Genomic DNA, 25,587 nt, shown 5'->3' on the forward strand with positions numbered 1-25,587 from the left:
CTCCAGTACTGAGAAAGAAGCACAAGAAACAACTATCTGAGAGGGGACACTCCCTGGAATCAAGAAAGGACAAGCAAGGTGAGTGTAGTAGAGTATGACCTGTGTTGGGCCACTCCCCCAGCTCCACTTCACAAGTGGCACCATCGACTCTGCCCTGCTTGCAGGTGCCATTGAGTCCCGGTGCCAGACCATCCACTGACACCAGGGTGACATCATGGCACCAGCGGGATTGCAGTGCCATCCACCCCGGAGGCCTTCGTAGCAGCCAGGGACCTGTTGATTCTCCTTTTACCACCCACCCCAATAAGGCAATCCTGGCACCAGCAAGCATGTCGAGCAGAAGGAGTTTGTTTACCCCCCAAGCTCCTATCCAGCACCATGTTTGCTGGTACCGACTAGAGGGAAACCAGCCCTGCTGACATCAGTGAAGACTTCCCCACTCTGGCACCATTCCCCAGACCCTTGGCACTGGGTAGTGGAAGTGAGGGGTACCGCCTTCCCATGGCCTCCTCAAGCGGACTTGTCCTCAGAGTTGGAGGTGAAGACCTTCACCCAATCAAGGAGCCATCACCAGTACGTGACTTACATTCCACCAGATCTTGGTGCATGTGCCCCCCCCCACCCTGGCACCTGGCCTGGAGGAAAGTGACCGATGCAGGTCCAGTCACCATTTTGGAATCTGTGGGTTTTTTCCCCAGTACCGGGACCACCTTCCAGCCGTTCATACTCGGTGGTGTCCGAGAGAACGGCTCCTCTACTGCACCATGCGGCACCCGACCCAGACTCCGGTACCGAGCCCAGTACCAACACTCAGGCCTGCGGGATATGGTAGGTGCAAAAGAAGAGGAGGAAGGCTCCCCCTGCCCAGTGCAGACCTCCTCCTCCTCTTCCCCAGATGAAGCCGTCTTGGGACTGAGCAGCTTGGTGCCATAGGATGATTTTAGAGCTCACCAGGAGCTACTGAAAATGGTGACTTCCAATGTGGGGCTAGAGGTGGAGGTGCTTAAAGAGTCCTCCCACAGTCTGACATTTTGGCCACGGCGGCCCCATCAAAGGTGGCCCTATCCCTCAATGAGGCCATTATGGGTCCCATCCTCTCTGTCTCGAACCTCAAAAAGAGCAGAGAAAAAGTACTGTCTTCCTGTCAAGGGATACAAATACCTATATTCCAACCCCCCACCCCCAGGATCCTTGTGGTCACAGTGGCCAATGAGAGACTCATAGGACCCTCTGTTTGAGCCACTGGCATCATGCCCTCTGTTGTATCTCTCCTGGAAGGTTGTTTTCCTGGTAGCGATTACCTTGGCCAGGAGGGTCTCATAAATCAGGGCCCTTACATCTGAACCCCTGTATGCGGTGTTCTTTAAGGAAAAGGTTCAACTGAGCCCCCATCCAGCATTCTTCCCAAAGGTGATCTCGCAGTTTCATAGTAATCAGGCTATTTTCCTGCCAGTTTTCTTCCCAAAACTGCAAAAGAATACAGAGACGCACTGTCTACACACTCTGGATGTCTGGCTTTCTACATTGAGAGAGCCAAGCTCTTCTATAAATCCATGCAGCTGTTTGTGGCAATAGCAGACAGGATCAAAAGCCTACTAATTTTGGCCCAAAGAATTTCATCCTGGATCACTTCCTGCATTTGTACATGCTATGAGTAAGCGAGTGCCCTGTCTCCTGCCATCTTGATTGCCCATTTGACGAGAGCTCAGGCTTCATCAGTGGTGTTTCTGGCCACGGTCCCGATACAGGACATCTGCAGGGCAGTGATCTAGTCATCAGGACATACTTTCTCCTCCCACTACATCATCACCCAGCAGGCTGTGGATGACGCCAAGTTTGGCAGAACACTGTTTCAATCCTTGACCCACCCTTCTGCCCCTCTGTCAGAGCTAGCCAGCAAGAAGGAACTGAGAGTGTGTGGGGCCAGCTGGGCCTCTTATACAGGTGCATGAGCACATGGCAGCAGAGGGTGCTAGAACTGGCCCAACAGATACCACTGAGGGAAAAATCTTCGGTGGCAGCACATGCAGCATGTGCACACCTAATGTGGAATGGACATGAGCAACACATCTTGAAGAACAACAGTTAAGGAAAGATTAGTAAGTGGTTTTTTTTTCTGTGAGGAGATGTTTGTGGTTGCAGTTATCTGGGCTCCCCCAGAGGTCTAACAGACTATCCAATATCTCCATTTCTAAAGTCTCTCTTTGTTCTCGGATAAGAAGGACGATAGGCTCCATAGCCTGAAAGATTCCAGGGCAACATTAAAATCACTTGGAATCTATACTCTGGCAACAAAAAGGAAACAGTTCCCTCCACAACAGTCATACAGATGCCAGGGATTTACTCCCTGTTCTCAAGCTCCAACAAGGAGAAAGGACAGGAGACAACCTCCACTACCCTCCTCTTCAGCATCAGTATGTTCATCCTTTCCAGCTACCTCATCTAAACAGGCATTTTGATGGGTTGGTCCAGGGCAGTGTGCCAGTTACTTTAGTTCTATCTTGTTCCCACCTCTTGTCTACAAATTGCTTATCTGCTTCCTAAGTGCTTGGGCCCATGTAACATCAGATCTGTGGGTCTCAAGCATGCTCGAACTGGTATATGCCCCCTAGTTCATTTCTACCCCTCCTTCCAATCCCTTGTCCCTTTTCAGGGACCCCTCTCACCAGATTGTCCTTCAGCAGGAGATCCAGTCACTCGTATGGGATGGGCCATAAAGGAGTGCAGTTGTGCTTCAGGGGAAAGTTGTCTATTCCCGCTTCTTTTGTATTCTCAAAGCAAAAGGAATTAACAGACCTATTTTAGATCTAAGAGAGTTGACCAAATTCCTGAGGAAATCAAAATTCCTCATAGTTACCTTAGTTTTGCAGAGACTGGTATGAATATATTTTCCACAGACTCAACCCTTTAACTGTACAATATTGCTCCAGAATATAACCAAGCTATTATTAAAATTGTGTTTCTAGCCCTAATGGTTGAAAGAAAATTTTTAAAATCGTTTTAAAAACTTACAAAATCTCCTCCGAAATTTGAAAAACAGCTTGAAATAATAACTCCCAGAAGTGAGAACTACTTTAATTCGTCAACTGGCTGTTAACACTGAAACCTAATAATTACTGATCTAAGGCTTTTCTACAACTAAAAATTGAAATGTCTTGACTTTGATATGATTAATGGCACAACTTTAATGTTCTCTTCCTGAATTTTTTTAATGGAGAAAATATAAAATTTTATATGGAAAACCGAATAATATGTAGGTGTGGCAGGGCAGGGGTGAAACCCCTTAAATGCCCTGCTAAAATGCTGGCTAAGCCCTGCTTTCGGGCAGAGAGGCCAGGGGCAGAGGCTCAAAGCAGCCAGCAGGGAGCCCAGCTGCGGGTCCTAATGAGGGCTGGCTCACTGCAATAGACTGAGCTAAGCAGCGACAGCTGGGCTGAAGGCTGGGAGGGCTATAAAAGCCCTGAACAACACTCAGTTGGGAGGCTAGCCTAGAAGGGGACAGGAGGCTACAGCTCTGTCTCCTCACCACAGGAAGGGAGCCTCAAGGGCCAAGAGATCCTGGAACGGGTTAGAAAGGGGATAACTATTGGGGGATAAAGGGGACTGCATGGTGGCACTGTAAAATAAAGCACAAGGGTGAAACACCAGAAGAAGGCATGAGAACTCTTATTTTACCAGCCTAAGCACAGGGCAAGAAGGCGGAAACCTGTGCGGACCCTGTAACAGTAGGTTTAACAAATAATGCTGCCAAATCAGTCAGTAAAATATAAAGTGACACTATTTCAGAGGAGCTCTATATGAAAGTAAAACTGGAGAGATGACATACTTATGCTGTTAAACTCTACCTTTTGGAAAAGTGGAATCACTTTTTGAATGGAGTATGACTGAGCACTAAATGCCAAATCCTGATAGACTATGAACAAGATAAATGTGGGAACATAAAAAGACAATATATGCTTTACTTGTTTTACCTTTCTAGGAGACACTGTGTGGGAAAATTGAAAAAGTACTGTTTGTCTTGTAACACCTGTGTGCTTGAAGTGGCACTCTGGCCCCCTCTAATGGTGGTTAGGCCCCTGAGAGATTGACGAGCCTACAGCAGCCTTGGCTAAAAGATATCTTTTATCTCATGCATTAGCAGCTCATGCATTTAGCTCCACAGGGTACCCTGGTTTGATCCCTGCTGCCGATGCCCCTTCTTGGGTCAGTGTTAGTGCCATCTCCATGGGATTCATGGAGAGATTGTTTTCTTGAAACTCTGTCAACATCAACAAAAAGTAGAGTCATGAGTTGGCAGAATGTGGCTTGCAGATGGGAGAGATGGGAAGGCAATGCAAATAGGTTTGAAGGTGGAACTGGAAGGAGCAGAACACGGCCTGCTTGAGGGGGCGGGCGATGCACTGAGGGTGGTTTGGGAAGTGGAGCAGGGCCCACAGGGACAGGAGGTGACTTAGGGAGGCATGTTTCAGAGTAGCAGCCGTGTTAGTCTGTATCCGCAAAAAGAAGAACAGGAGTACTTGTGGCACCTTAGAGACTAACAAATTTATTAGAGCATAAGCTTTCGTGGACTACAGCCCACTTCTTCGGATGCATGCCCACTTCTTAGGGAGGCATGTTCGCTTTGCCTGGGACAGATCATACCTGCAGGGGCTAAGTGAATCTGGGCCATGCCCCAGAGAGCAGAGCCCCAAAGAGAGGGCTGGAGAGGCAGCCAAATGCCGGGTTAAGAACAAGGGGGGACCCCAGCCCTGCCCTGTGTTACCAGGACAGCCAGAAACCTCTTGCCAGTCCCCTAGTAGCTGAGAGACACCAATAGAGCTGCTGCCAAGACTATCTAACCGGAGAGGAAGCACCCAGCATTGCTTCTGCATTCTGTTCAGCACCTGGGAGTGTCCTCTCGCCCGGGCAGGGTGAGCGCAGAAGCAAGTAATGCGGGCAGGTTCAACAGAGTGCCAAGGAATTGCTCAGCTAGACAAGCCAGCTTCCCACTCTTTGGAGGGGGATTTTGATCAGTTAACATTTCAGTGGCCAAAGGCTCAAAGACCTATTGACAGATGTTTTTCTTGCATCACCCTCACCCAGGGAGTAGCACCTGTCCTGATCACTAATGGCTTTTACTAAGCAGAAGATCATAATTTTTTCCCATAGGGGCAGTTATATCCTTTTCCCTTCCAGCCTCCCCACCCCATTAGATCTGGCTTTTCACCCCATTAGATCTGGCTTTTCACCTCCTCCCTGCCTCCAAGGAATCGAAGCTGAGCCCCAGTTACGTGCTAAGCATTTATTCTGCCACCAGGAGCTCTAGTCAAACCCTTCTTCTCATTCATGGCCTCTCAGCCCAAGAAGTCCCGAGGACATGCCCAAGTGAGATGTAATGGCATTGACTTGGCGTAGTAAGAAGAGCGAGGAATTGATTTTATTAACACTATTGAGCTGCCTATACAAATTGGTAACTTCTTTCTCTGAATATCACTGTAATCGGCAGTGAAAGTTGCTTGATTTGTTCCTGGTCACTTTGACATTTATTTCCTTGCTAGGGAAACCAAAGTCACTAAACCTAATAACAAAATTGCTAAGTTGGCAGCACTGCATGGTAGGGTGGAGTAAGGAGAGAGGAACGAGGCTGGCTGAGGGGGATTCATGTGGGAGCCAATCAGGGCGGGAGCCACCAAGGTATCTTTGGGGGGAGTGAGGCAAATGGGACGTGGCAAACGGCAGGTTCAGGCGCGGGGTGGGAGGGTCTTGCAACTAGGAAAGGGCGGGGATAGGATTGGGTGGCAGTTGGCGTGGGCCTGAGGCAGGGAGGGGACCAGGCTGGCACTGAGGGAGTTGGGGGCTGGCCCTGAGGGAATAGGAGCAGAGGGGGTGGGGCTGGCCCTGAGGCAGTGGGAGGGGTGGGGAGGGGGCTGGGCTTGTGGCACTTGGGCTGGAGCAGAGCTGGCACTAGGGCAGTTTAGCAGAGGGGGTGGGGCTGAGGCAGCGGGAGAGAGGGGAGGGTGCAGGGCAGGCACTGAGGCAGTTGGAGGGAGGGGAGGGGCTGGGGCTGCCACTGAGGCAATAGGAGCAGAGGGGGCGGGGGCTGGGCCTGAGGCAGTTGGGCTGGAGTGGAGCTGGCACTAGGGCAGTTGGGGGGGGTGGGGCTGGCCCTGAGGCAGTTGGAGGGAGGGAAGGGGGCGGGCCCTGAGGCAGTTGGAGGGAGGGGAGGGGAGGGGGCGGGCCCTGAGGCAATTAGAGGAAGGGGAGGGGAGGGGAGGGGACGTGGGCCTGAGGGAGCTGGAGGGAGCTGGCACTAGGGCAGTTGGAGGGGAGGGGGCAGGACTGACCCTGAGGCAGTTGGAGGGAGGAGAGGGGACGTGGGTCTGAAGTAGCTGGAGGGAGCTGGCACTAGGGCAGTTGAGCCGAGGGGGCGGGAGACGCTGTCTCTGCTCTTGCTGCAGGTGCTTGGCCGGTGTCTGTGAGGAGCCGCGGGGATGGGGCTGCAGGTCTGGGCCCTGCTCCTGCTCCTCAGCCCAGGTGAGACGGGCAGTGAGTCTGGTGGAGATGCCAGAGCGGGTAGATATTTGGGGTCATGCTTGCAAGGCAGAGGCCAAGCAGGGAAGGGGGGAGCCAGGAATCAGAGCAGGGCTGTGAGGGAAAACGGCCAGAACAGGAGGAGGAGCAGGACTGAGGCACAATGCAGGGAACAGGGGCTTGAGGGGAGGGGAAATATGGGGCTTGGGGGCAGCAGGGAGCACTGGGGGTAAATCAAGGAGGTGGGGGATTTGTGAAGTTGGAGCAGGGTGCAAGGACGGGAGATTCAGGAGGTGCCAGAGCAGGACTACGAGCAGGATCTGCTGAGAGCAGGTCAGGGCCCGGAACCAGGCAGGCGGCAGAAAGGGGCTGGGGGCCTGGGGGTTCATGGAGGCAAACTGGGAAGGGGGGAAAGGGACTCTTTCAGGGGCAGGGAAAACTGAGCACAGACGACCAAGGTGGAGGTTCGAGGAATGGGGCAGGGAGGGGTTAGAGCCAGGGGTGACAGGCTGTGAGGCGTATGGATCCTGGAGCAGGGTGACCTTGAGCATCAGCTGGAAAGGGGTGAGCTGGAAAAGGGGCTGGGTGGGAAGTGGCTGAGGTAATGTCTCTCGAGGCCGGTACTTGGCTGGTGTGTGAGAGGAGCTGCTGGGGTGGAGCTGCCTCCTGGGGGTTCCATGGCCGGGCTGATGCTGGGACTTTGCTCCTGCCCTTGGTCAGATCAGTTTAGGTGGGGAAGGCTAAGTGGTGCCTCTCCCGGGGAGGGCGGGGATGTGTGGGGGGGAGCAGTGTGGCATTGCAGGGGGAAGGGAAGAGGGCCTATTCAGTGAGGCACGAGGAGGGCTGGTGGGAGGGCCCACTAGATGGGATTCAGAGGGAGTCACCGCAGGGAATGAGGAGCCAGGCCCACTGAGTTTTTGGGGGGATGAGAATGATTTTTGTGGGGGCAGAGGCTGAACAGGATGGGGGAGGTGTAAGGATTTTTCTCTTTTAAGGGGGCCGATCTGACCAGAAGACTTCGGGGAGCCTTACAGTATACCTCCCACTGAGTTCCCCCTTAAGCCCGTCTATCAGAGCTAAAACTAAAAGGAACCACCACACAGATGCAAACTCACAAGAACACTTTATTTACTAAAGGAGAGGGAAGGAAGGGGAGGGGGAATGGATTAACACTCTGGAGATTTGGAATGGAAACACACACACAAGCATACACACTCAATAAGGCATAGATGTGCTTCTACCTTTTCAGATGCTGCTGATGGAGAGGCTGCAGAATTCACACCAACAAACTCGACACTGGACACCCACGGTGGATCACAGGTGAAGAAGACAGGTATGTAACCCTATCTTAGACCCCCCCCCCATGCCCCACTGCGTCGTCTATGGTTGCAAGTCTGAGCTAACTAATCGGACCAAGTCCGCGCATGCAAGTATGCTTCCCAAAAGAAAATAACAACAAACTTCAAACAACAGTTCTATTTAGCGAGTGGTTACTGCAGGCCAGTAACCAGTGTGACAGGGTGTATCATATCACAGAAAGAGCATTGGATACCTGAGGTCCCAAAGATTCAAGAGCTCAATCCCCCTTGGCTCCTCTCCTCATCTGCCTTTATAGGAACCTGTTGCTTCGCAACAACAGATTCCCGCACTTTCTGTTTTCCCGCCTTTTCTCAGCGTAGGGGAACAAGAACCTGTTACAACATGGAGGTCACCTTGTTCTTTTTCAGACGAAGATGGCCACCTAATAAACAATACTTTAAAACCCAACTTTGGTGTGTGTCTAGGACCAATAATTTGGCAGGATCAAAACCAAAACTAACAGAGGAGGGGGAGAGGTGTGGAGTAGGGAGTTTGGGGGTCATGGTGTGGTCAGAGATAGTGTGGAGGGGTAGGGCGGGACCCACAGAAGGCTTTAAGGATGCTTGAACAGGGAAGGTGGTGGGGGCTCCACAAAGAGTTAGTGTTTTGCGGGGGAGCCGAGGTATGGTGATTTTGAGGGAAATAGGGTTACTGAGGGGGTTTTAGAGCACTCCAAGGGGGGGCTGCATTTCTTATTTACCAGCTGATGATTGATTTTTTTTTTTATTTGAGATTTGTGTCAAGTTCTTTTTAGAAGGAAATTCTGGTTCAGTTAAAAATGCACAAGCCACATTAATTTTTTTATTAAGTTGAACTAGCTTGAATTCTATGGATATGTAAAAAATATATTAAAATATGTTTTGCATTTAAAACAGATCTCTTAAAGAAAGTAAGTATTATCTGGAGTTGGCAAATTAAGTTTCATTGTTTGTGGTCTCTGAAGCCTTCAAAATTTTAGAACTAGTAGAGCTCCTCCCTCATACATAGTCTTTATTCATATTTTGAAAGCGGAAAATGAGTTTTTGTTTTTTAATCTCCCACTGGTTTCTTAAATTTGAAAAAAAATAGTCATTGAATTGAACTAGTTGAATAAACTGAAATGAAGAAAATATTCTCTCTGCACCTGCAGAAGAGGATACTGGTGTCAAAAGCTGGTTTAGAACTTGAACAAACTCTGGTTCCAGGTGCTTAGCCAGTGACTTCCACCAGTTCAATGGTTTGACTTTCTTTAAACTTGGCAGCAAAAATGTATTGCTTAATATTGTTGTTGTAGTTAAATTATTTTAATAGATTGTAATAAGTTTAGGCCTTTAACATAGGTTGTCAATCTCAAATTTAATTTTAATTTTTTTAATAAAATAAAACTTTAGTTACTTTAAATTAAAAAATCTTGTTTAAATTAAAAATCTGTTTTTTTTTTTTTAAATCATCAATTTTTATCCACCTTCTATTAAAATGTAACCCTTCTGCCCGTCTGAGTTGGCAGCAACAAGGGCCGGGTTCAGTATTCAAGGGCCAGGTTCAGTATTTAGGGGTTTCATTTTAATAACACAATGCAAAACTGGCTTGAGCCCCCACCCAGTGACCTGGGACAATTACATACCACCCCCTGGGCGCCTCTAAGAGGCAATACTTTCCCTTTTGCAAGCACGGAGTTTGAGTGTAGCAAAATTCTTTTAATAAAGGAGGGAAACAATGCGGCATTATGTTGGGGAAACATCACAAACAGGATTTATAACACAAACCATGAGCAAAAGACCTAGCCTCCCAAGTAAGTTTGGCAGTATTTTTTTTTCCTTAGGGTCTTAACTCCAGCAACCGAAAAAATTACCCAAAGTCCCAAAAGTTCAACACCCCAAAAGTTTCTTGAGTCCAGCAACCCAAAAATTATCCAAATGTCCAACAACCCAAAAGTTTTTGTCCCTGGTTAGTGCAGCCCCAGAGTTCAAAAGTTTATTTTCAGAGTTTTACCTTGCAGCCGGGGGGTCACAGCAGTGTTAAGGCGCACCTTATGTGGTCCGAGGCTGACTGCCCCATCTTTTCATGGGGCTTTGCTGCAGCCTTTACTGAAAGCCACTTCACCAGCCGCTTCGCTTCACCAGCCGTTCCGCGAACTGCTCCGCTTCGCCAGCTGCTCCAGTAGTCCTGCAAACCGCTCCGCCAGCTTTTTAGTGATTGCAGCTTGTAGTAGGCCTTGCACCATTGGCCCAAAGTGAATTCAGCTTAGCAGCCTGTAACTAGACTCCTAATGGAATTAAAATTAGCTCTGATATTTTACAGTAGAGAGAGAAGGAGGTACAATTGGTAGTCCATTCTCAGAATGGAGAGGGGTAACTAGTGGTGTTCCCCAAGGGTCAGTCCTTGGACCGATCCTATTCAACTTATTTATAAATGATCTGGAGAAAGGGGTAAACAGTGAGGTGGCAAAGTTTGCAGATGATACTAAACTTCTAAAGATAGTTAAGTCCAAAGCAGACTGTGAAGAACTTCAAAAAGATCTCACAAAACTAAGTGATTGGGCAACAAAATGGCAAATGAAATTTAATGTGGATAAATGTAAAGTAATACACATTGGAAAAAATAACCCCAACTATACATACAATATGATGGGGGCTAATTTAGCTACAACAAGTCAGGAAAAAGATCTTGGAGTCATCGTGGATAGTTCTCTGAAAATGTCCACGCAGTGTGCAGAGGTGGTCAAAAAAGCAAACAGGATGTTAGGAATCATTAAAAAGAGGATAGAGAATAAGACTGAGAATATATTATTGCCCTTATATAAATCGATGGTACGCCCTCATCTCAAATACGGTATATAGATGTGGTCTCCTCATCTCAAAAAAGATATACTGGCACTAGAAAAGGTTCAGAAAAGAGCAACTAAAATGATTAAGGGTTTGGAATGGGTCCCATATGAGGAGAGATTAAAGAGGCTAGGACTCTTCAGCTTGGAAAAGAGGAGACTTCGGGGGGATATGATAGAGGTATATAAAATCATGAGTGATGTGGAGAAAGCGGATAAGGAAAAGTTATTTACTTATTCCCATAATACAAGAACTAGGGGTCATCAAATGAAATTAATAGGCAGCAGGTTTAAAACAAATAAAAGGAAGTTCTTCTTCACGCAGCACACAGTCAACTTGTGGAACTTCTTACCTGAGGAGGTAGTGAAGGCTAGGACTATAACAGAGTTTAAAAGAGAACTGGATAAATTCATGGTGGTTATGTCCATTAATGGCTATTAGCCAGGACGGGTAAGGAATGGTGTCCCTAGCCTCTGTCTGTCAGAGGGTGGAGATGGATGGCAGGAGAGAGATCACTTGATCATTGCCTGTTAGGTTCACTCCCTCTGGGGCACCTGGCATTGGCCACTGTCGGTAGACAGGATACTGGGCTAGATGGACCTTTGGTCTGACCCGGTATGGCCTTTCTTATGTTCTTATGTTCTTATGTAGTTCAGGCCCTCAAAAGGGGCCCATACCATCAGGTACAAATACCTGTCCCCAGCCTCTCTCAATTCACTGGGTTTTGGAACCCATGTTCCTTGTCTAGCGAGTGCTACTTAGTTGATGGCGAGTCCCTCTGTCATAAAACAGTTTTATTGTCCTAGATTTACATAATCAGGGTAACAACACTTTATTCTTCCTGCCCCAATAACAGAGAAACTGGGGATCCCACAGCAGCCAAAGTGACCCTTTCGGCCCATGCTAGGTGGGGTGAGTGTGCCTATGCAAACAAGATTAGCCCTGAAGTTCTTTTTCACAACTCGCCACAATTTACCTCCAGATGTCAGGATAGAGCTCATCCTGACTCTGCTTACATCCTTCCCCCAGCCAAGAATTTGTCATCCCGACAAATCACACTCCCTATTATACCAACTTACTGGTTTTCTTTAAAGGGCCTTAGATAGCCCACTTTAGCTTCCACAAACCTGTGTGCTAAATGTATTGGCTTCTTACTAGTCACCTCAGGTGCATTATAAGTTAACCGTTTTACTGGTTTTGTTACCCTGTTTTGTTTATTGAGAATTTTTGTTGCTGTGGTAGGGGGGACATTCTCTTGAGCGATGGATGGAGAGGTTTTTTTTGAGGGCCCCTTGGCTACTGGCATAGGCCCCTGCATTTTTAGTTCTAACAGTGGAGGGTCCAAGGTACCCAGGAAATTCTCCACCTGTATGTCTCCACTGTCCAATAACCTGTGTGTGTCATCACATGGGGGGTCCCACCAGCAAAACAGTGGTGTCAAAAATGGGCCTAAATACTTCCGCCATGGGGTTTAGGGTGGAAGAGGGGGAGCTCTTTTTTGGTTTAGCTGATTGAGACTGAAATTTCGTCTTTATTTCAGGATACACCGTGGTTGTGTCTTTTTTTTTTTTTTTAAGACTTACTTTCAGATGTACTACATAGGGGTAGGTTAGCTGCAGGGGGTTGGCTGTCCATGTTGGATGGCGGCTTTGGTCCAGCACCTTTGTTCTGCCTGGTTGCCTTGTTGTGGCCCATTTCATAAGAGGTGCCTACCAATTTTCCCCCAGGGAGCAAAAGGTTTTTATGCACTGTGTTTGTCTGCCCAGGACCCTTTTTAGGTTTGATTTTGTAGACCGGCAGGTCTCCTAGCTTTTTCATCACAAGTAAGGTATTGCCTTTCATTTGTTAGCTATTTTGTGTTTGCCGGCAATATCCAAATTTCGCAGCAGGACTCTGTCTCCCGGCTGGAGCTCTTGCAAACGTACCCTAGCATCATATGTTTGTTGCGGTCTGCGTTCTTTCGAGCCGCAGATGTAGCTAAGTGATAAGCATCCCGCAGCTTTTTTTTTAGTCGGGATACATATTGCTGATGAGTTTTATAGCTATTTTTATCCTCTGATACACCAAAGCACAGGTTTATGGGTAATTTTGGTTTTTGCCCAAACATCAAGAGATATGGGGTGACTTCCATAGCATTGTTTCTTGGGGAGTTGTAGGCATACACCAGAAATGCAACATGTTGTCTTCAGGTTGCCTACTGCTCTGGTTGCAAAGTCCCCAACATAGCTAATAGGGTTCGGTTGAACCTTTCTGGCTGAGGATTACCTTGCGGGTGATAAGGCATTGTCCTAGACTTTTTAATTTCCGCTATCCTCAGCACCTTCTTCAGAAGGTGACTCTCAAAATCCCGCCCCTGATCCAAGTGATTTCGGGCTGGGAATTCATAAACTGAGAAATATTCTTCTCACAATACTTGAGCGACAGTGGTGGCTTTTTGATTATGTGTGGGATATGCCTGCGCATACCACTTAAAATGGTCAGTTACTACTAGAATGTTCCCAACATTCCTCTTGTCTACTTTTAAAGACAAGAAATCAATGCATACCAGCTTTAAAGGTTTGTTGCTGGTGATGTTCTTTAGATCATCTGCAGCTCTTGTGGGCAGAGTTTTTCTTTGAACCCATTGAGCGCAGGTCTTACATTTTCTGTGAACATTTTCAGCCATTCGGGGCCAATAGAACCTACTATGAATAAGTTTCAGGGTCCTCTCCATCCCTAAATGTTCAAAGTCATCATGCAGGGCCCTCATGGCCAGGGCTCTGTACTTTTTCAGCAGCACTAGTTGAGCACGTTGCTTTTGTAAAGGGTTTGTGGTTACTCGGTGTAGCACTCCCTGAATTAGTTTTAGTTTGGTCCATTCTTTCAATAGTAGTTTACCCTCTGGGTTAGGTGGGACAACCGCAGCTGGGCTTTGCCCCTGCCTTTTGGCAAGTAGTGTATTACGAATGTCAATATTTTGCAGCTGGGCTTTCTGCCAGTCAGCTGCATTGAGCATGGGCAAGGGAGATTGGTCCAATGCAATATAGTTCACTGAAGCAGAAGGCACGCATTCAGGGGGCAGGCTCAAAGCTTTTGCAACACATCCATGAAGGCTCTCATGGGCCTCTGGCTTTCGGCGACTTACACTGCAAATAGCTTTTACTCCATCCCTGAGTATTACTGCAACTTCTGGTGCCTGCGGACGCCTGGACAATGCATCTGCATCTACATTGCTTTTCCCTGATTGGTATTGAATGCTGAAGTCATAGCTAGCCAAAGCAGCCACCCATCTTTGCCCTGTAGCATTCAGCTTAGCACTTGTTAACACATAAATTAGTGGGGTTGTTGTCTGTCCACACCTGGAACTGAGCACCACACAAGTAGTCTTGAAATTTTTCAGTGATGGCCCATTTTAAGGCCAAGAACTCCAGCTTGTGGGTGGGATAGCGAGTTTTACTATTAGACAGTCCTCGGCTGGCAAAGGCTACAAGTTTACATTTGCCTTTCACTTCCTGGTACAGGACTGCTCCCAGACCCTCCAAACTGGCATCAGTATGCAGGATAAACGGCTTGCTTGGGTTAGCAAAGACTAGGACCGGAGCATGAGTTAGGCAAGTAATGATTTTTTGAAAAGCCCTTTCACATCTCTCATCCCACCGTGGCCCAAATGGTTTGAAAGGGCCATAGTGTCTTTGCACAGGAGGCTTTGGGGACCTCCCCTTATTTTTGGTCTTAGATTTGTTTTTGCTGGACTGGTATTTCTTGGTAAGATTATTTAGAGGTTTTACAATTGTAGCATAGTTTTTCACAAATCTGCGGTAGTAGCCACTAAACCCAAGAAAGGTCTTGAGTTTTTTGTAGTTACTTGGACATGACCATGTAGGGAGTGCTTCTATTTTATCGGGATCAGTACTTACACCCTCTTGGGACACGATGTGACCCACATACTTTACTGAGGTTTTGCAGAACTGGCATTTGTTAATTGAAAGCTTTAAACCATCATTCGCCAACCTAGTAAGCATTTTAAGAAGTCTTTCTTCATGCTCCTCCAAGGTTTTCCAAACACAATCAGGTCATTCAAATAAACTAACACTTGCAGTAAATTCATGTCTTCCACAACTTTTTCCATAAGATGTTGAAATGTGGCAGGTGCTTTAGAAATTCCTTGGGGCATGCGTTCGAACTGATAAAACCCTAATGGGCAGATGAAGGCGGTTTTTTTCTTATCTTCTTCTCCCAGAGGGATTTGGTAGTATTCACTTCGAAGATTCAACACAGAGAACCACTGGCTTTGCAGCAAACAGTCTAAGGCATCTTGAACTCGGGGCATTGTGTATTGGTCAACCACAGTAAGGCGGTTTAGGGTGCGGTAGTTAATACACATTTGGATTTTTTCCTTCGTTTTACGGACCAGCATCCTGTGTTTTGTTAAACAAATAGCTTCCTTCTAATTTTTAGACCAAATACTGCTTTTTTTTCTTCAGGCTCTTCTAAAAAAACAAAACAGTAAAATGATTAAAGCATAGTCTATCTAACTGGCAAACTTTATGTTACCACATTTATCCTGCCTACAGTCATTCAGAATCTGGCATTCAGAGTTCTAAACAGTCATATTCCCTTTTGAAGAAGCAAAAGTTAGTACAACAAAGTCACATTTCCAGTTTTACTTTCACAAAGACCCTCTCTCAGGCACTATGGTTTTATGTGCTACTGACTGATATGGAAATATTATTTGCTAAACCTACCAGTTTCCATGTGATATGAATTACTATGCCAAACCTTTTTTATGTAAGGTTGGTGGTTTATGAAAGACTCCAGGTTGGAGAGCTCTTTTTTGATGTTTTCCTGTTTGCTGTATAGGATGCTGATCAGGTGGTTCACCCGTTTCTTTTCCGGACTTTACTAAAATAAGACAGGAGATCTACATTACACACTTCACCTCTCTACCAAGGAAAAAGGACGGTAAGCTGTCTAAAATCCTACCTGCCACATGGGGCCACAACAGTGGTACCCCTAACTCACCCAGCAATATCATCAATTTATCGAGCTACACACTCAACCCGGCAGAAGAGTCTGCCCTATCTCGGGGACTCTTTTTTTGCCCCACCACCCCTACGAACATGATACAGTTCTGCGGTGATCTGGAAGCCTACTTTCGCCATCTCCGACTCAAAGAATTCTTTCAAGATAACACTGAACAGTGCACTGATACACAGATACCCCCGCCCCCACCAATAGTACAAGATGGACTCCTGAGGGTCGAAATGACAGTCTGGACCTATACTGGACCTATAGAATGCTTCTGCTGACGTGCACAGGCAGAAATTCTGGAAAAACAACATTGCTTGCCTCATAACCTAAGTCGTACAGAACGCAATGCCATCCACAGTCTCAGAAACAACCCTGACATTATAATCAAAGAGGCTGATAAAGGAGGTGCTGTTGTCATCATGAACAGGTCTGACTACCAAAAGGAGGCTGCCAGACAACTCTCCAATACCAAATTCTACAGGCCACTTTCCTCAGATCCCACTGAGGAATATACTAAGAAACTGCACCATCTACTCAGGACAGTCCCTACACTAACACAGGAACAAATCAACATACCCTTAGAGCCCCAACCGCGGTTATTCTATCTACTACCCAAGATCCACAAACCTGGAAACCCTGGATGCCCCATCATCTCTGGATTTGGCACTCTCACTGAAGGACTGTCCGGATATGTGGACTCTCTACTCAGACCCTATGCCACCAGCACTCCCAGCTATCTCCGTGATACCACTGATTTCCTGAGAAAACTACAATGCATTGGTGATCTTCCAGAAAACACCATCCTAGTCACTATGGTTGTGGAGGCTCTCTACACAAACATCCCACACACAGATGGAATACAAGTTGTCAGGAACAGTATCCCTGATGATGCCACAGCACAACTGGTTGCTGAGCTCTGTAACTTTATCCTCACGCACAATTATTTCAAATTTGGTGACAATATATACCTCCAGACCAGTGGCACCGCTATGGGCACCCGCATGGCCCCACAATATGCCAACATTTTTATGGCTGACCTGGAACAACGCTTCCTCAGCTCTCATCCATTCACGCTCCTTCTCTACCTACACTACATTGATGGCATCTTCATCATCTGGACCCATGGGAAGGAGACTCTGGAAGAATTCCACCATGATTTCAACAACTTCCACCCCACCATCAACCTCAGCCTGGACCAATCTACATAGGAGGTCCACTTCCTAGACACTATGGTAAGAATAAGTAACTGTCACATTAACAGCACCCTATACCGAAAACCCTCCGACCGCTGTGTCTACCTTCATGCCTCCAGGTTCCATCCCGGATGCACCACACGATCCATCGTCTACAGCCAAGCACTGAGGTATAACCGCATTTGCGCCAACCCCTCAGACAGAGACCAACACCTACAAGATTTTCACCAAGCATTATCAAAACTACAATACCCGCACGAGGAAATAAGGAAACAACTCAACAGAGCCAGATGTGTACCCAGAAGCCTCCTGCTGCAAGACAAGCCCAAGAAAGAAACCAACAGAACTCCACTGGTCATCACCTACAGTCCTCAGCTAAAACTTCTCCTGTGCATCATCAGTGATCTACAACCTATCCTGGACAATGACCCCTCGCTTTCACAGGCCTTGGGAGGCAGGCCAGTCCTCGCCCACAGACAACCCGCCAACCTTAAGCATATTCTCACCAACAACCATACACCGCACCATAGTAACTCTAACTCAGGAACCAATCCATGCAACAAACCTCGATGCCAACTCTGCCCACATATTTACACCAGCAACACCATCACAGGACCTAACCAAATCAGCCACAACATCACTGGTTCATTCACCTGCATGTCCACCAATGTAATATATGCCATCATGTGCCAGAAATGCCCCTCTGCTATGTACATCGGCCAAACTGGACAATCCCTACGTAAAAGGATTAATGAACACAAGTCAGATATTAGGAATGGCAATATACAAAAACCTGTAGGAGAACACTTCAACCTCCCTGGACACACAACAGCAGATTTAAAGGTAGCCATCCTGCAGCAAAAAAACTTCAGGACCAGACTCCAAAGAGGAACTGCTGAACTTCAGTTCATTTGCAAATTTGACACCATCAGCTCAGGATTAAACAAAGACTGTGAATGGCTAGCCAACTACAAAAGCAGTTTCTCCTCCCTTGGTTTTCACACCTCAACTGCTAGAAGAGGGCCTCATCCTCCCTGACTGAACTGACCTCGTTATCTCCAGACTGATTCTGGCCTGCATATTTATACCTGCCTCTGGAAATTTCCACCACATGCATCTGACGAAGTGGGTATTCACCCACGAAAGCTTATGCTCCAATACGTCTGTTAGTGTATAAGGTGCCACAGGACTCTGTTGCTTTTTACAGATCCAGACTAACACGGCAACCCCTCCAGTATTTTCAAAGTACAGGTTTAAAAATCCAGATTATATTGAGGATATAATTACGCAGACTGTATGTAGTTGAATCTTGTGAAACCATCCAAACTCTAGTGTACCTCTTTAATCTAGTGTCCTGAATTCTTGAACCTAGTGTCTTGAGTTCGTTAATGCTAAAGGTATTTGGTTTTGGAGAGTCACCAGGTTTTAAAATACAGCAGATTCTGCTTAATAGCAATCATGATATTAACAATTGAAGCTTAATAGCAACATTTTGTGGGGAACCAATTCCGTCCCATTGACTTTAATGTTAATGAGATTCAGATATTGACAACAGGATGCTGCTTACTAACAACTTTTTTCAGGAGGAAAGGCCTCAGCCACAGGCAGGTTGCAGCCAGGGGAGGAAGCACTGGGTCTGCACAGTATCTCTTCCTGCACTCTCTAGGCTGTGTCCTGCTCTAGCACCAGGGTCTGGGCTCAGCACATCCCTGGCAGCAGCATACCTGCCAGCAGTTGGGGACCTATTGCCCACACAAGAGATAATGGCCTAGGGTACCCGCATCCTCTCCTGTTAGTGGGGGACCAGACTCAGCACATCCCAGCACTTCCTTGCCTCGCTGCAGCCCTGCAAACCTGCCTTCCACTTATTGGCAACTTCTGGATAATGGCAACTTTTTACTGGAAATTGAGAGTTTGCTAATAAATGAATCCACTGTATCTGTAAGAGAGCCACACTTCTAAAAAGTTTGCTAACCAGTGTCTTGCCCATGTACCAGATATGGACTGGCTACAGAGCTTCCTTCTTAGCGAGGTACATCAAATGTGTTCATCACAAGACCCTTGAATGCTCTGCCAGAGGTGGCTGAGGCTAGCTTAAATAACAATGCTGTGCACAGTGCCACCTAGTGGTGAAACAGTATAATACAGTCTAGCATTCTATTACATCTCCCCTTTTAAGTTCTACATTCCTACCATTTGCAAAATTTACACTATCATGCTGTCTTTGAAGTTCAGTACGGATCAGTCTGTTAAGCATGTCTGAATTCTATTGGTTTTCTAATACATGACCCAAATATGTAAAAACTTGGTCATCTGACTGTCCATTAGTTGCAATGACTAGGTGTGATCAGTCTGGAATCCTTGAGTCGTCGTCATCTTTTTTCTTTCTGAAGCACAAACTGTAGCTGTTGACAGTTTTTGTTGAATTCTCCACGGTCACATATGATCTGGGCACTATATTCTTTTTCTTTATGATGGGTGCAGTTGTACATTCTTTTTCTCCATCCAGAACACAGTCACCAGATTCTAGACCTGGCAGTTCTGAGTGATGTCTGTTGTAAAAGTGTTCATAAGCTCTTTTAGCTCTTTTATCCAATTTGGCTACTCTCTTCACGTCTGGCCACTTTGGGGATAGATTCTTTTCCAAAGATGGAACAGATTTCTGAGTTGGCTTCCCATCAGGATTTGGGCTGGACTATATCCAGTAGCTGCTGGTGGTGTTGATCTGTAGGTCAGAGTTGCCAGGAATGGATCTTTCTGCTGTAGGACTTTCTTGGCTGTCTGTACAGCTCTCTTAGCCTTTCCATTTGCTTGTGGGTAATGTGAGCTTCTAGTAATATGGTCAAAATCATATTTTGTTCAGGATGACTTAAATTCTGCTGCATTGAATTTTGGTCCGTTGTCTGTTCTAGTTGTTCTGGAATACCAAAATGAGCAAAAGTGCACTTTAGTTTATCAATAACACTGCAACATGTTATGTCTTTCAAGTACATTATTTCTATATACCTGGAAAAATAGCCCACTACAATCAGGTGATGATGTCCTCTGAATTTGCATAAATCTGCAGCTAGTCTCTTCCAAGGTCTGTCTGATACAGGTTTTTGTACACTTTATGGTGCAGCATTGTCTCTTACATTGATTTTTACTGGATCTCCTTTCAAAGTTCTTCCACCTTTCTTACTAGGCCCATTGTGGCTGCCACACTTTGACTGAGAAGATTGGTGGTCTATGAGCTTTTGATCACATGCACCCTGAATGCAAAGGTTTTGTCTTTGTAAGTTATTTTTGTGGTGAACTGGCCCAGACAGTTCAGAGTATCTCCAGGGCTAGTCCGAGCTGTGTCAAGTGACTTCAGCTTTGTGAGGGCTTGAAGGTTATTGTAAGTCCGTTCTGAGACGACTGTAAAATCAGCTCCTGAGTCAATTTTTAAGTCAACAGTCTTTCCGTGAATATTCAGTTTCACTCTCCAGGAAGACTCTGTGTCATCACATGTGATGGATCGCAGGAATAATGGTTCTTGATTATCTGTAATATAAGTCAACTCCCTGAGTGCTTTGGTGTGGTAAACAGCTACAAAATGTCCATAATTTGTGGATTTATTACACATTTTTCCTCTGGCTGGACATGCATCATCTCTTGGGATTTGAGTTTTTCCACACCTTGTGCACGTAGGCTGGAATTTAAAAAAATAAAAGAATGGCAACACTGGGTCAGACCAATGGTCCATATAGGTATCCTGTCTTCCAACAGTGGCCAGTGACAGTATGATCCCCAAAGATGTAGGCAAAGACCACCCAAAAGAAGATCAAATTCTTCGCAGCCCTCCACATCACAGCAAGCAACTTGAATAAATTACCTTTAAATTAGCTCTGTGGGCTACATCCAGTCTACTGGAACTTCCCCAGTATTCCAAGAGTTATTGGAAATCAATATTAACATTCTGGAAGAGAGTTCCTTGGCTAGCTCTTTTAAAACTCTTGGATGCAAGTTATCTGGACCTGCCGATTAAAAATGTTTAACTTTAGTGGAGCTGCTTAATATCTTTCTATCAGAATGGAAAGTGTTTAATCATCCTCATATGATATGACTACATCATATGGCTTCTCAAATACAGAACAGAAATATTTATTGAACACTTCTGACTTTTCTGCATTATGAATAAGTCTATCATTTGTATCTAGTAATGTACCAATACCACTTTTAGAATTATTTTTGTTCCTGAAACAATTCTGACTTATTGTCCTGACCTCTGCTGGCTCATAAATTTCTCTTTGTGTCCTTTTGTTTTCCTTGTCAGTTTTCTACAGTTCCTAGCTTTTCATTTATATCCATTCATTATATTAATTATATTCATCTGCATGGCTGCGTACACCTGCTTCACTTGCAGTGCCTGCAAGCGTGGCTCTACTTGATCTATCAACCGAACAAGGTGGCCATTCCTACCAGAGGTATCACCTTCCTTGACTGGTAGTCAAACCTGGAAACGGACCTGGTGGGTGTTCCATTCAGTCCTCCCACCCCCAGAGCCATCATTGTGACGGATGCCTCCTTCTTGGAGTAGGGTGCTCATATGGACAACCACACTACTCACGGTACCTGGACCCCATGAGAGGCCAGACTACATATAGACATTGGAGCTGAGGGTGGTCTGCATGCTAGACCTTCCTTCTGCTCATACACTTGCTCGACATATAGATAATGTCAGACAATATCACCACTGTGGTCTATATAAACAAACACAGAGGAGCAAGATCTTGTCTCCTCTGTCTGGAACTGGTGCATCAGGAACCGCATCATGATACAGAAAAGCCAGAAGTGTTCAATCAATATTTCTGTTCTGTATTTGAGAAGCCATATGATGTAGTCCTATCATATCACATGATCATTCTGGTTCAATGGCTCTCAAGCCAGGGGTAGCACCCCCAATTCCAGCACCTATGTTCACAACACCTTTGCCAACAGACTAAGCAGAAACTTCTCAGCAAACCATGAGTGGGACATCCACAACACAGTCCTAAGTGAGATATTTACACAGTGAGATACACCTTTTTGCATCCCGAACGATCAGAAAGTTTCACCTACATTGTTCCAGAGGAGCCATGCGTCGCGGCTCCCAGGGAAATGCCCGTCTGCTGTCCTGGATGAATGACCTCAAGTATCAAGTATCAGGGGGTTGCCGTGTTGGTCTGTATCTACAAAAACAACAAGGAGTCTGGTGGCACCTTAAAGACTAACAGATTTATTTGGGCATAAGCTTTCGTGGGTAAAAATCTCACTTCTTCAGATGCATCCTTTTTGCACGGATGCATCCGAAGAAGTGAGGTTTTTACCCACAAAAGCTTATGCCCAAATAAATCTGTTAGTCTTTAAGGTGTAATCTGACCTCAAAAATGCCTTTCCTTCCATTCCCCTACTTCCACAGGTCGTAGGGAAGATACATTGCAACAGAGCCAACATCATTCTCTTAGCACCCTACTGGCCCAGACAGTTCTGCTTCACAGAACTTCTAACAATGTCTGCCTATTACCCAAGGTTTTCTGAACCCAACGCTATTGGTAACTTTACTCTTCACAAGGGCGTGGCAGGAAATAAATCAATGAAGTCACAGCCATCCAACCCATAGATGGTTGACACAAGCAGTACAAGAGTGCTCTTACTTAAAGCTACACTTTATTTAGTCTCAAGCACTTACACACATCTGCAACAGGTTAGTAAAATACCCCAACCCTTAATAATTAATGAAGTCTGGAGCGGTTTTCAAATGGTACAGTGACAGACGTCCGATGGCCCATCTTCCGTCTGCCATTGGGGACCCTCAGATGTGTCCACAAAGTGATCCATCTAGCCCAGCAGTTCTCAAACTGTGGCTCTTGACCCAGTTTTAATGCGGTCACCAGGGCTGGCTTAGACTTGCTGGGGCCCGGGACTCAAGCCCAAGCCTCACTGTCTGGGACTGAACCCCAAGCCCTCGGGCTTCAACCCTGGGTGGGGGGGCTCAGGTTACAGGCCCCCTGCCTGGGGCTGAAGCCCTTGGGGTTTGGCTTTGGCCTCCCCACCCAGGGCAGTGGGGCTCAGGCTTTGGCTGTGCTCCCCCCACCTGAGGCAGTGGGGCTTGGATGGGCTCAGGCAACCCCCTCCTGGGGTCGTGTAATAATTTTTGTTGTCGTAATGGGGGCATGATGCAATGAAGTTTGAGAACTCCTGATCTAGCCCAAACTTCTCCCCCCTTATCATGCATCTGAAGAAGTGGGTTTTTTACCCACGAAAGCTTATGCCCAAATAAATCTGTTAGTCTTTAAGGTGCCATCAGACTCCTCGTTGGTTTTGTGGATACAGACTAACATGGCTACCCCCGATACTTATTTATTATAACAATAACGTCCATCAAAAAAACTTGTTAAGCAAGCAGTTTCAAAGGTTAAGCAAGAGGTTTCCTCAGACCGCTAATTAGACAGATGTGTTTTTGCAAAGTCTGCATGTTTGAGGGTCCTGACAAACATTATTTGCTAGTATTGTTACATAATTTACACATGAGATAGCTCTGTCTGTTTGTGTGTGTGAGAGACACGCACCCTCCATATAATGACAAGCTATGATTGCTACTTAAATATTGATTACAGTTGTATCTGTAAGTCCTGAATGCAAAGTGTAATGTTCTGTGTTTTTCTTTCCAAGTTTCCAATAATGACATAACTTTGGGAACTGTAACTGGAGGCATTCTTTTTCTCCTTTTGGTCACCAGCTTGGCATTATTTAAAAGAGCTCAAATTTCTCAGTTCCTTGGAAGGTGAGTAACATTCCATTCATGTTTAAATCGTGACAACATTGTGACACTTCTAATATTGTCTAATCCCAGCTCTGCAAAAGTACCTCTGCTACACTTCCTAACTGGTCCATTATTAGCCTAGGATGCTCTGACAGATCTGGTCACACTCCCCCTGGTGGACACTGAGACTACTATGAGAGTATCCATGTAGTGACTTCCATGTGCCCTTAGCTTACTGGAGCTGAGCAGAGTTTAGCCACTGTTCCTGGCTTTTAGCCTCTGGGCCAGCACTCCAGGGGCAGACCTCATGTATGACACTCCTCAGGCAATGGGGAGCAGGACCACTGCAGTCCAAATGCCTGGACCCTGAAACTAATGCCTCTTCCCAGCAGCTTTTGCACATTCCCCAGAATCCCACCAAACGTGCAGGCCTTTGGGTTTACAGCTTACTTCTTCTGCGACAGTGAAAGCCAAAAGAAAATACAAATTTTGCACTGGATTCTACACCACCACTGCCATTTAATTAGTATGAAAAATACACAGACTGATACAAATGACAAACACACTAATGTGCATTACCCTGCCTCATGCTCCTCACCAATCAGGAGAGTTCTTTGGGCTTGGGCAGAGTCTCTGGAGTGTCCAGGATCCTCTTCCTGCAGCTCCTATACTCTCTTCGGAATCATGGAGCTGTTTCATCCCAGCTAGCTTTCTTTTACTGTGGTTGGTCTGTGGTTAAATTTAACATCCCCACCACTGCTATGAAAACCTGCCTGTCTCTTCCTCTCTCCTGCCCAAAAGTTCATGTCCTTCCAAAAGCTTTCCTTTTTGTTCCTCCTATGAATCCTTTTTAAACCCCTGTTATGTCACCTCTGTCCCATTGTCCTGTTTGGGGATTTTGCACTGTCTTCACTTCACCCTTTCTGCAAACCACTTAGAGGAAGTAGCTTCTCCCAGCTCCAGCCACTCTCCATAATAACGTTCTGTTGTCCATCTGGTAGGGACGTGCTTCAGCACATCAGAAAATGTTGGATTCCATGTCCACAGAGAGGCATTCCCTGATACAACAAATCTGTAACAACTTCATAACATCAACCAGAATCTATACATTTTAAATAGAAAGATTCCCTAAATCAGTGGTCGGCAACCTTTCAGAAGTGGTGTGACGAGTCTTCATTTATTCATTCTAATTTAAGGTTTTGCGTGCCAGTAATACATTTTAACGTTTTTAGAAGGTCTCTTTCTATAAGATATAACTAAACTATTGTTGTATGTAAAGTAAATAAGGTTTTAAAAATGTTTAAGAAACTTCATTTAAAATTAAATTAAAATTTAGAGCCCCCCAGACCGGTGGCCAGGACCCGGGCAGTGTGAGTGCCACTGAAAATCAGCTTGCGTGCCGCCTTCAGCACGTGTGCCATAGGTTGCCTACACATGCCCTAAATTGTCACAGATGTGTCTATAGTGCCAAACAAGTGGCTACGAACAACCCATATCAACCTAGAGGAACTGTGAAAGTTTGGTGACATAGATAGGCTCCCTACATTGGTAGGCAATTTAGCTTCATAGTTAACTGCCTATCACCTGAACCAAACCTAAGTTAGTTGGTTGGAAAGAAATAGCAACATAGATGGTTCTTCTTCGAGTGCTGTCCTTGTGGGTGCTTCACTCTAGGTGACGGTGCGTCCCGGCGCCGTTGATCGGAGATTTTCGGTAGCAGTGCCTGGTTGGGGCGCACGCTCTCAGTTGGTATCTCCCGTCTTGTTGGAATCTTTCTGAGTGCGTGCGCCCCGCACCCTCCTCAGTTCCTTCTCAACCGTCCTCGGCTGAAGACGGGATTTGGGGCAGTGCTGATTCTCTTCCCTGGTCTCTGTAGGAAACAGTAACAAAGAACATAGAAAGAATTATTAGTTACATCCCAGTTGTTTCCCTTCCTTTAGTATAG

The 25,587-nt window shown here is 46.1% G+C and overlaps 1 long non-coding RNA gene across 1 annotated transcript; it reads left to right on the forward strand.

The window, feature by feature from the left end:
- The first annotated feature begins 6,380 nt into the window (after positions 1-6,380).
- On the forward strand, positions 6,381-23,741 carry LOC135983640 (uncharacterized). The gene is made up of 3 exons (XR_010601356.1): positions 6,381-6,513; positions 7,760-7,843; positions 23,552-23,741. It is a non-coding gene; the product is annotated as an uncharacterized LOC135983640 (long non-coding RNA).
- The last annotated feature ends 1,846 nt before the right edge of the window (positions 23,742-25,587 follow it).

This window comes from Chrysemys picta, chromosome 1 (assembly GCF_011386835.1).
Source record: "Chrysemys picta bellii isolate R12L10 chromosome 1, ASM1138683v2, whole genome shotgun sequence".
In the NCBI taxonomy this organism is placed as follows: domain Eukaryota; kingdom Metazoa; phylum Chordata; order Testudines; family Emydidae; genus Chrysemys; species Chrysemys picta.